The 13,000-nt window shown below is 40.5% G+C and overlaps 1 pseudogene; it reads left to right on the top strand.

Annotated features, from left to right (window-relative positions):
• Positions 1 to 324: 324 nt before the first annotated feature.
• On the top strand, positions 325 to 898 carry LOC147420668 (uncharacterized; annotated as a pseudogene).
• The last annotated feature ends 12,102 nt before the right edge of the window (positions 899 to 13,000 follow it).

Raw genomic sequence — 13,000 nt, 5'->3', positions numbered from 1 at the left:
GATTTATGAGGTGGGACATGGCGGTCGCTGTGATGGTGATGGTGGATACAGTTGAAAACAACAAGGGAAAAGGTAAAGCAAGTGACCATAACAAGCCATCTCCAAGACTGCTTGTAAAGGAGGCGGAGCCCCAAGAGGAGAAGATGTCTAGCCAAGAAGAGGCTTCGTTGGCCCGGCGAGCCTCCTTTGGAAGAAGTTGACCCAAACCTAGAAGGGGAGGATGTGGAAGATGAGATCCCATAGATGCTCTTGCGCACCTTGCATCCAATTATAATGGACGATCAAGAATTTCTCTTCCTTGACAACATTACCCACTCCCTTGAAATGCATTAGGATGAATCCCTCTCTGTTCTCACAATATACGATGGGGTTCGTGATACAACGAACCTCAGTCAGAAGACCAAGTTCTAAATGGACTACTCCTCTACTCCCCTCATCAACACGCTAGCCTTGCCAGAGGGACATAATTCCATGGAATCCCTCGTGGCGACAACTCTACAAACCATTGATGAGGAGAAATGTTTCTATGAGAGTGTTCTCGAGAGTAGCTTCGCTCCCCACAAACGTCTCATGTGCTCGGAGCGCACTGATCTTGGCACAATCGACATCACCAACAAGAACCTTTGCGAGCAAGATGATGCAACACTAGTAAGTAATTCATTCTTCTCAATTCTCATTGTTGTTTCTTAGAATCATAATCCGACGTTGTTTCCTCATAGTCCACTTTGGAGATGGATCGGCTTGCCCAACAGAAAGGTGGATTTCACACGGAGGGTGACTCAAAAGGACGGTGCCCTGTGGAATTATCTCTCAAGCTTCAATGAAGAGATGATATGGGTCATACACAGCAAGTATATGGACTATGGATCATCGGAGATGTACAAGTGTAGAGCGCTAAGCTCTATTTTGACCGAGTTTCTTATAGCCCTAAGTGCCCACAAATGTATTCTTGTAAACAGAGAGGCATCAATCCATAGTTTTGGTGAGAAAGGGGCTGGAAGCCTTTTAGGATATTGCGGCCTTTGCGTTGGACAAGGAATAACAAGCAATGAAGATATTGTATCACGCATTGGTGAAAAACCAGCTTTAAGGAGCCTAGGTCAAGATACTTTCAATGAGCTTGTAAAAAGGCTATCTTAGCCATGTGCACTGCACGTCTTGATGTCTCTTTGAAATTAATAAAGTTATCAGCTTGAGTGAAGTTTTGTTTTGATCCACATGCGTCATGAGCAATTTGCGTATTAACATGATGTCTTCTTTCCCACATCCCGAGCCCCACGAGCCGTATGAACCACGTCGGTGTGCACATGGCGGAATATTGAGCCGTTTCGTGGCCCCATGTGTTGGATCAAACTACCAAAAGTCGCTCTGTGGCACATGGGGCCACCGAACGGCTTGATATTCCACCTTGTGTACGACGACGAGGTTCATACAGCCCATGGGCATCGAGATGGGCACCACATGAGTTGCATTTACTACTTTCTAGATAATACCGATCCCACGAGCGTAGAAACATTTTTTATGAGCACCTTGCGGATTCAATGTGCTTCACGAGAAATTTGCATACTAACATGATGTCTTCTTGCCCTAGTTGAGCCCCATGGGCCATATGAACCTTGTCACCATATGCACATGGCGAAATATTGAGCCATTTTGTGGCACACGAGGCCACGGAATGGCTGAATATTTTGCCATGTGCATGGCGATGGGGTTCTTACGGCCTGTGGGGCTCGAGATGGCCACGTTAGCCCATATTTCTAATTTCCAGCTCACATAGACCTCGAGAACGGATTGATTAGAGAAATTGACCCAAGTAACAACATTCGAATCCATAAGCAATACAAGCGTAAAATTTCAAACAATACATTGCAATTGCCCAACATAGATATTATAATTTCATTTTCAAAACAGTTACATGATAAAGCTGGCAAAGATGCCGCTTGAGAAGTTACAATGGCTTTCCTATCTAGGTTTTACAAAAGCAACCATCACCACGTAGGCGAAGTGCTGAGTTCATATCCGAGGGCTTAATAGTCACATGCTTAGCATGGGCCATTGCCAAAACGGTGTCTTGTAAGAGGGATACAATGATATCCTCCACTGCTTGCTGCAATGCACCTAGTGCTGCTGCTTTCACCCTTAATCTCTTTCATGAGCCAGGAAAATGGGGCCTTAGGGATGATAAGTTGTGTACTCTTCTGGTACTTGCGAATTTCATGCAATGCACATGTGTCAAGTCTCCAACGATTGTTCTTCTTGAGAGGTGGTGGTGGTGGAGGCTGGGCAGTGCGAGCCCAGGGGGCATTATCTTTGTGGTACTTTTTGCACCTCTCATCACACTTGTTGGCCTCCTTTGCAATTTGTGGAGGATTCTTTCTCTTCTTCAGAGTCTTCCCTCTTGGTGCATGACTACTTTCACTCGCAGTTGTTTGGCCTTCTTTGGACTCTTCTGGGGCAGCTTCTTGAGACTCTTTTGTGTGGCCTTCTTGGCCTTTCCTCCGCTCTCTTTTTTGCTTCTTCTCTCTCTCTCTCTCTCTCTTGCAAGGTAGCTTGCCTCTTCCATCCTTGCCCTTCGTCGTTCTTCTTCCATCCTCCTCACGTTGCTATAGATTTCTTGAATCGTGCTATTACAAACCTTCTCTATGAGATTGACCACCTACTCATCTGTGAGTAGTTGTGAGTCCCAACGGCTCTTGTACTTTGTATTAACCTCTGTGCTCAAGACCTCATCAATTTTGTCATGTGGGTATCGTCGCTCTTGGAGCATCTTGTAAGTCCTCTTTGTTTCTGGGATCAAATACTTCTCTTCCTCTTCATAAAACTCTTGCATCCCTCTGAATATCTTGTTGAGCCTGATCAAAGTTTGTTTGCTCTTGGAGCTCGCTCTTGGTCTGCAACAAGCGCTCTATCTCTTTGTTCAATTGTTGTAGTTGGTCAATGTTTGGTATCGTTGACCTATGCTGAAGTCTGATGTTGTCCAAGTTCTCCGGGACGTTGTTGGTTTCTTGGTTGTTGGTTTCCATGGCGGGAGGTGAGAGTATGGAGGAGGAGATGTGAGAGAGAGAGAGAGAGAGAGAGAGAGAGAGAGAGAGAGAGAGAGAGAGAGAGAGAGAAGAAGCAATCTCTCCTCCATGTCGATGCTCTCTCGTGTGCATTCGACCCATGGTATCCTTGCATTCGTCACACACTCACCACTTTCACAATATGGCGCCTAAGAGACAAGTTGCCTCATGCCCTTTGGTTCTTCCTATCGGTTAGTGCACAATAGAAACAATTGAACATCTTGTGAAACGCGTTGCTGCGGATCTTTCCACCACCATGATAAGTGCTCTTAAAATAGGCAGCCTTTGCCTGATAGAGTGACCTTTCCATCCCTTGATTGCTCCAAAGTGCAAGGGATTCATACTCGTCAAGAAAGTATGGAACGTGGACGAACATGCTATGCATGTAATGTGTGCTATGGGTTTCGCCCCATGCATCGACCTTTAGCTCCGTAAATTTATTAATAGACACCTTGAATGATTGTATCTCATCTTTACTAAGGTGCGGCTGCTCAGGAAGCCTCATCATCTCATTGCATGCTTCCCACACACGTGCTCTCTTCATCCCTAGTGCTGCCTCATTTCCAAGGTAGGTTGTTATGTCACACACCTACTTCCATATCTAAAAAGGAGTATGGATTTGAGCCTCACCATAGCTTGAAAGCAAGTGTCTTGCCTTTGGCCCACCCATACATATCTTATTAGGGTTATCCTGCGTGGTTGCTGGGTGGTCCTTTGAGAGGGTTACTGCACCGGAGTGAAGCCCCACCATAACAAAGTTGTTTCAAGCGTTCGAATGCATTTCCTCTCTCCGCGACTTTGGCTCCATGTTCCATGCATAATTTATGTGGAGAATTAGCAACTTGTCCAAAATTCTAAGTCTCAAATGCAAGGAACACACATGCACTTGATTAAGGGGAATTGAAAGAATGGGATGCCAATTTGGATCCTCCTCTGCATGAGATGGTGGATTGCTTTGGTTGCAATTAAAGATGCCATTGAACCACACATCCCCCCCACTTGCCTTTTCATTATCGTTTGGGCTCTTAGCCCCTGCTTGCTTGCGGACTTTTGATCTTCTGACCCTTGTGCCCTTTCCTAACGCATCCTTCAGCATCTTTGCATGGCAACAAAAAATGCATGGAAATAAAGTATTTGCACTACCCTTAATGCCCAACATGCATTTTAGGGTCTTGAAGTCGCCACCAAGGTGCCACTCTATTTCAAAGTCGCCAATGCCAGGTAGATTAAGGAGTTCCCCATTGCATTGTCGATCTATTGTCTCTTGAATACCTGAACGGTTGAAATACCAGCTCAAACTGTCATGGTCCTCGTGTGGGAGTGCCCATGTCGCTTGCCACCATATGTTCTTCTCTAATTGCACCCCATAAAAATCTTGCCTTTGCCGCCTCCTGCCAACAAGCGACTCGGCCGCCTCTTCACATATTAACCTCTTTCCCACCAGTGCCCTGCTCATGAGTGTGAGGCTTGTGTGCTCCACCCTCTGGCCTTTGACAACCTAACATTCATCTAATTTCAACACAAATATAGCTTTTCCACCTGTCTCCTCTATTGTGATATCGTAATATTGGATCATAGCTTGTTGCATGGCTTCTACTTCAATGTAAACATTGTTAAAACTGTTGTAAACAAAACTCTTTGAGGACATTGGCATGTTGCCATCCATCCACTTGTATCCACCTAGCAGGGTAGAAATGTCATTGTTTGTGGTTTTTCTTGCCATAACCATATTGTATGGGGTTGGTAACATTGATCGAGCCATTCCCTTAGTACGCAGATGCCCTATTATGCATGTATACAATGCTTTGTACCCCTTATCATTGATCCCAATTGAGTCGCACACTATAAGCATGTCACAAGGGGGAATAATATTTTAAAATTCCTTCAGCAATAGTTTCTGAAGGGATTGTTGCAATGTAGCAGGTGCGGGATCAGAGATCATATTCATAATGTCTTTCTCATCAACCACGTGCCAAAGTATGGACGCCTTGACCGACTCCATGGTACTGTTGCAACCTAGAATTGCTTCCGCAAAAATAAATGGAAAAGGAGTCAATTACTAAATTCTACTAACAAATTACACTCTTACAACCTACAACTACCTCGTTTGGCGCACACGTCTCTTATGAGTGCCTCCATGTTTAACAAGGAGCCCCATAGCCTTGCGCTTTCGTTGTCTCTTTTTGAATCTCGTAGGAAGGTGAGTAAAGTGGTCGACACGCCGTCTAAAATTTTGAGTGGAATGCCAAAGACGCATGTAATTTTCTACAACCTGATTGATGCTTTCTTTATTGTTGTCAAGATTCACCTTCGGCTCTACAATTTGCTTCCTTTAACACTAGGTTGGTAACCTAACAGGACATAAAAGTGTCCTTTCAGGGTTTTGAAAAAAACCTCCAAAACCATAGTAGATCCACTCATTTTGTAAAATCCTTTCATGAGGTTATAGTTCAAGGCCTACTACACATGGAAAAAATAAGAAACTTGTAAAATTTCTCATCTTTTGGTCACACCAAGCCTCCAAAGTTGATGGACCAATACATTTTCATCAAAACAGTCATTTCTTACGTTTTGTTGCATACAACTAAGATTAGGGATTTTTGTAGGACTTGAGATAAATTGCCTAGTTAACTTCAATGGGTTGGTGATCAGAACATATGATTGATTCTCACTCACTATTTTTTGTTTTGCCAAAAGAAATAGGTACAAAAAAGTTGAATTTTTACCATTCTGCAAACCTATCATCAAAGTTTCTATAGCCACGCTCAATAAAAATAATATATGCATGTTTTCTTAGTTTCCTATTGTCCTTTAGGTTCATAAGGAGCCACGGAGCATGTCAAAAGAATAATACATCTCTTACCAAGGGGAATCTTGGGGACAAAGATGAAGTGCTAAATACAGCAAACATGAAAAAACTGGGTTCAACATTATGAGTTGTAGAATCCCATAAAAACTATTCAATATCTAGCCAAATTTGATCCTTATGACTAGATATGGTTACTACCTACAAAATGCATGTAGTTGTCACAAGAAACTAACAATATTGAAAAAGCTATACTTGATATACTAGAATGTTTCGTTTTCTTCTATAATTGAAAAAATCAACCATCGTTGTCTACTATGCAAAATAGGGTATTAGGTGCCCCAAAACTCAAGGAATATTAGCTTTAGGTTACAATATGCGACATAGAAAGTCAAAACTGCATTTGGATATCATGAAAGCCACCAAAAAAATCATAGAAGAGCTAAAATTGGCTAAATAACAGGATTTGACAATTTTTGTAATTTGGTCATAACTTACAACCTTAACATTTATTTCTTCCTAGAAGCATCAAGCCATGTTGAGGACTACTAAAGATAGTTCTCTAGCATTATAGACCTCACAAACATGAATTCTAGAGTGGTATAGTTGCAAAAAGTTGAAAAAAGCCAAAAATAGGACCCGTTTTTTCACACAGTTTAGGTTGTGAAATGTTGTGCAAGGACAAGGTTAAAGATGGAATTGATATTCCAAAAAAATGTCAAGTTTTTTTCAGCTCATGAGACAACTTTTTAGACAGATAGCACCTCAAAATCCATTTTGAAACTCTTGACATAATTCAAGGAAAATGGTCACTTAACAGGACATCAAAGTGTCCCATTACCAACCTAGTGTTAACTATTTGCACCATGAATTCCTCCTTTGCTGTGAAGGTTGATGTTTGAAGCTGTTTCTTTTCAACTAAGCTTGCAACTTGTAGCATGTCTAGTTTTGTTTGAATTTGATTAAGTGTCGAGAGCTCTTGCAAGTACAAAGTGTAAAGCCTCTAGAAATAGCCTAACAATCCGTGGAAGCCATCACCCAAAAAAAGTAAGAGCTACGTGATGTTGCGAAATGGTGTTGATGTACCTGTCTGAGGATCAAGGGGGTAAATTGATCCTTCCGTCCAAAGGTCAATGGCTTTCCTCTCTTGCAATCGTAGCATGTCCATCGGAATAGACCCACTATCTCAATTGCTTCGCAAAGTTGAATATTCATGCTCCAAATCGACATATAATATGAACTTCGAAGGCTTGTTGGTGATGTCTCGCGTAGCATTGTAGCTGGAGATGGAGGTAGAGGTGGAGCTGGAGATGGAGATGGAGCTTGTAAGGATGTGCAAGTTTGCACCAATGCACAATAGAGAGAGAAAGAGCTATGGTGAGCTATTACAAGGGAGAGAGAGAGGGTGGAGAGAGTGAGGAAGGTAGAGGAGCTTCAGATATGTAGGCTATGGATTTATATAGAGGAAAAAGAAGCCTAAACCCAAGCATAACCCTCCAAACTAGTTTTAGAGAGAGGATGTAGAGAGAGAAAGGCATTTGCAACACCTCCAAAAGAGGGGAGGAAAAAATGACAAAAATTTTCAAATTCAAACGTGGGGGAGTGGTATGTGGGACTGCACCAACACCCTAAAAGCTGAGAGGATTTGGTGACTAGATATGAGTGAGACCTATATTCTTTTTAGAAGAAATGCAAATATGTATTTTAGGCCTATGCCATTAACTTGGTCAAATTTTCATCAACATTTTAAGCACTTCACTAAGCGTCCAATTTAAAGGGCCCAAGAAGATCCCAAACAAGTCCTAATGGATGAATTTAACGCTACTGTTTTTGCAAAATGCCAACAATTTTGTAGCCTTTTTTAACCTTATGACATTGCTTGAGAGATTTCAAATGCTATTGTCTAAACAGTGTGTTGAACTACTGGGATTGCTACTCATGCTTTATTTTCATGATGCCTAAAGCTGCATTCGTTGCATAGTTGAGTTCCCGTGCAAACGCTGGATCTCACTCCACCAAGGCTTTGAGCCTTAGCTCAAGAACAAAGCTTGTGCACACGCTGCCGTCGGATCCGAATCGGGAAATTGCCTTGCTCTGATACCACTTGCGGACGAGCAAATGCGTCGCGAGTGTAATGGATAATTGTCCACCGCTCCTTATGTTTTTTTGTATTAAAGAATATGGTTAATGAGAGATGGGCAATGCCTGGCCAATATTGCATGCACCCTTACAATCAATCTACAAGTGGCAATTGCTTTCTACTAAACAATGCTTGTATATCATTGCATTGTAAACAACAAACAATTGTTGCCACCTCCACATGTGAAGCTGAATATTATGCCATCTTCACCACCATTATGGAAGCTCTATGGTTAAGAAGGTGAGTGATAGATCTATGCATTGCATCCAAGGATCCAATTACCATTCATAATGATAGTAAAAGTGCAGTTGCCATTGGAAAGATTCCAATCTTTCATGATCACACTAAGCATATTGAAATCCATTATTAGTATGTTCGTGAACGACTTCAAGCAAAGGAGATCCAATGCTCACAATGTTCTACAAAAAATAATATGGAAAATATATTCATCGAGCATCTACCACAATACAAATTCTCTAGATGTTATAAATTCATTCATTTATTACCTTGCACAACATAAATAATCTATCATTGCTAAGAGTAAGCGCTAAGGGTAAGACCTTCCATATGCATTATGCATATAGAATTGGGACTAGACAATGCTTCAATTGAGGTAAGACGCTGCTTCAATAAAGGTAAGACCTTCCCACTAACTGATGCATGTAACACCTGTAAGAGGGGAATTTTCAAAAGAGGGGTGCATTCACAACATGATGAACACCCCTTAGTTAGTGGAATATACTAGACACCATGTAACATGCCATCCTTACAAATAGGATGCCTACATGGCCCAATAGTAGTGTGGATTATAGATATTATGTCAACCTCTGTATGCCTATAAAAAGGCTATGATACAAGCATTGTAATTAGTTTTTTGATTGAGATTATACATTACTATTCTCTCTCCAACTTTCTCCATTTTCTTGCCACCTTAATTATCTCATTAGTGGTGTATATGCTAGGGATTATGTATGTGTTAGAATTTATGATGCGATTAGCATCCCTAAATAGCTAGTTGCATCATCACTTTGAAGGACTTCTTCTATGCTTGTCAACTAAAGCCTTTTACTTTTGTTGTGCAATAGATATAAATTGGTTGATCTTAACAAAAACATCGCATAACTCACAACTATACTCATCAGCCGAAAGATCTTCCCATGAATTTTCAAAATTTGAGGGACTTTGATATGCCCTTAATCTCCTTAGAAGGTGTCTTTCCGATAGAATGAGGGACAATGTTATGGTAGGCATATTCTACAAGAGGTAAATACTTTTCCATTGATTACCTTGATCTACTTTTGTTACATAGGCTTTTAATAGCACAAGAAATGTGCCTTTGGTCATCCCTCTGAGAGTGATATGCCGAAAAGAAAACAAAAAAATTTCACCAATAAAAGGTATGTCTAAATTACTTTCATTGTAGTTAGAATTCCATGATGTGCAGCGTAAGGTTGGGCACATCATTCAAAACATAACCTTTTCCCTTCAAGAGAGAGTAACACATAGTCGAAGCCATAAAGAATAAGAAATATGATTCTTGTGTCTTCCCAAGTGTTGTGGCGCAACATAACATCTTTGAAATTTGAATCGGTAGCATATTCATCTATATGGATGTGAGATCATTGTGAGAAGCTACATATGCAACATTAGCACATGGTCTTTGTGATACCCAGTCAACTACCTGATTGGGCTTTTCGAGTATATGAGCTATATTAAAATTAAATTGAAAAATATATTTTTTCCACCTCACTTTTTTGTCATTGAGATTGGTTTTCATCATATGATACTTAAGGCTTTTATGATCCATTTGTATGATGAAAGTCGTCCCAAGAAAATAGTGCTTCCCATGTATCCAAGCATGTAAGACAACTAGAAACTCTTTTGCATAAAGGCCAAGAGTTCTTCATAGCACACTCAACAATCCTCATATGCAATGGCAAGCCCTTCGTGAAGTAGAACCACAAGCATCATAATGGACCACAAGTGGCTTTGATAGGTCAACAATGCTAGCATAGGTTGAGATGTTAAATTTTCTTTGAGCATTGGGAAATTTGTATCTCTTTCACAATCCATTGATATTGAATGTTCTTCTTGGTTAGCTTATGGAGTGATCCAACTACAGAAGAGAAATTTTCATTGAATCTTTTGTAATGCGAACACATGCCTATAAAGCTTCTTAATTCATGTAGGTTCCTTTGTTCAAGCCACCTATTTATTACCTCAAGCTCTTGGGTATCCATGCAGATGCCAGCCTTAGAGATAATATGACCTAATAATTCAATCTTTTCTAAGTAATAAGTAGAGTGACTTCTCAAGCTACTTACCTAATAAGTAGTTAGCTCTTGATAGGAATTAGTCTCCCAATTAGAATTCAGAGTCAACTGAATATTCGCAATGCCGCCAAGATATTCAGTGAGGAAGAAGACTCATTACAATCTTTGCTAAGGGCAAGGACCATATCAACATAGTGGCTAAAGAATCAGAGTAGAGCTCTGATGAAGGATCTCAATCTCAAAATGATGAAACTAATGTTAATCTTGGGAGTAGTGATAGTGAGGGACTTGGGGAATCTCACCATTTAATCTAGTCAAGGTGAAGGCATTAAGAGAGAGTTGAAAGATTCTCTCATTTGCATGGGTCTCGAAAATTGAATCTGAAGGGAAAATCAAAGGTGCATAGTGATGTTAGTGACTGTAGTAGGTGTAGTAAAAGAGTAGCATCACATGAAAACCATATCAGAGAGATGAACCTAATACTGCTACTGAAATAGATGATCACTAGAATGATTGATATTGGTCATTACAACAAACACAGGCATAGGAAAAATAAATATGATCGCAAGGAAAAACCCAGATGTAGAGAGCAAGAATCAAATTATCATAGGTCCAAAACATGGGGAAAGATACAGAGACCTCAAGATTTTCTTTCCAACATTTAAAGGTGGTAGGAAGGACGAACCAAATGTACACATATAGGCCTTTGGACAATATGTAGACCTAAAGGATATTGATGAAGACGAGTGGGATGATTACTTCCCAAACTTTGAAGGATGCAGCCAAGAAGTGGTATTACCACTATTATCCGACATGCAAACTTTGGACTTATAGCAAGTTGAAAAAGGCATTTCTCTGGAGTGAGAACCATGGGGATAAAGATATCTGCTGCAACCTGGACAAGATCAAGCAGGGCAAATTGTTAGTCAAAAGTTATGTAAAAAATATAAAGGAGCTAACTAGACAACTAAACAAACCTCCTTTAGAGAAGCAGATGCGTGCGTGGTTCCTGAGTGGATTCAAAAGAAAGAAACTCAAAAAATGAGAGGTACTAGCACTGCTTATGAAAGTCAATGACTTGGTACAAAGGGCTCTGCAATTGGAGTAGCAAGCAAACAAGGAAAAGGCCAATAAGGGAAGAAGGAATTTGAGTGACAACGAATCTTCCCTCACATTTTTAGCCATGACTTGGACCTACATAGTTTCCTCTCCCAGCCACTCTCCATTGCGACTCTCATCACCACAATTTTGGAGCATTGAGAATCATTTATTAGCCGCACACATATTACGTCACATGTAACTTTGGTCCCATAGGTCATATTTGACCTCCAAGGACGATAATAAAATCTCAATCTCTCTCTCTCTCTCTCTCTCTCTCTCTCTCTCTCTTTTAAAGAAAGTACTTCAACTTCAAGATAAATACTAGGGCAAGAATTTAATTTTGCTACCCAAGAAAACATTCAAATCTTCACACATGTACCCAAGACCTAATCAAAGGGTCACTGTATTACCTTGACATAGAGACCAAATCAACCCAAAGATTGTTAAGTAACTTACATAGCTACAAAATTAACGTGGGTGCCTAAAGCTATAACCTCTCTACTACCGCACATCACCACGAGAACATGCGATAGATCAAGAAATAGAAACAAAGGAAAAGACAAAGCTTACTCTAGGATTTAGCTTCATTGAGCCTAAAGCTATCCATATATCTCAGCTTAGCTTTGCTTGAACCTCACAACATGCCAATCCACAAATATCACTAAAGCCGCCTCAGATAAGTAAAATGACACGAACAATGAAAAGATTCACAAATTCAAGACTATGTTTTAGCCCTTCCATCAAAACTTGTCAAAGTTGCTTCAACCTTACTAGCATAAGACCAAAGGTTGGGCATTCCAAAACCAAAAAGTGCTTATGTTAGACTCGGTGCTTCAAGTCAAATCTATTGTACGCAAACAACTTGCATGTACATAATGTTCTTCACGTTTTCTTGCACCATTTCAGAACAACTTTGAGAATTGAGCATATGTAAGTAAAGCCCCTCATGTTTTGACGAGATGAGCATAAGAGTCAAAAGTCTAAACTTGAAACTAAGAGTTCGACAAAGATAGTGACACGCTCATGTACTTGTGCATGGTGACATATATGTGAAAAAACTTTTGCAACAAAATTCCACTTTGCTATCGTGCCTACACTTAAGTGTATTGCTAGGGCTACATTAAGTCCTTAGACAACGCATCACATCTCTCTCACATCACACTAGTCTTATTGCATATATCTCTCGATTAAGCATTAAAGGGTGCCATACTATTTGACACATGCATTAGGTACGTTTTATTTGTTCAACCCTTGTAAATGCACCTGCAAATAAAACCTTTAGCTTCAACCACAAAATAAAAATATGAAGTTTTTTTTTCCTGCTTGCTTTTTCCTCTTCATCTAGCTAGCATCTTTGTGTCTCAAATACAAGAGAGAACCCTCCCATGCAACATACAACGGACCATGACATAGGTTTCACATGCACCAATACTTTCAAGTCAAGATAGGGAAATCCCTCAAGGGCCCCTTAAAAGCCACTTGTTCCACAAACGTTACAGGCTAACAAGAGCTTCCACGAAAATGCAAGGAAAGCCCTACTCCCAAGTCTAGTCAGAATGCCTCCATACAATTGAAAGTCTTGTCGTATTCAAACTAATTCCATACAATCAAGTCAAGA

This window comes from Adiantum capillus-veneris, chromosome 28 (assembly GCF_014529385.1).
Source record: "Adiantum capillus-veneris isolate H3 chromosome 28, ASM1452938v2, whole genome shotgun sequence".
Lineage (NCBI taxonomy): Eukaryota > Viridiplantae > Streptophyta > Polypodiopsida > Polypodiales > Pteridaceae > Adiantum > Adiantum capillus-veneris.
This window is presented reverse-complemented; position numbering and strand designations above follow the sequence as displayed.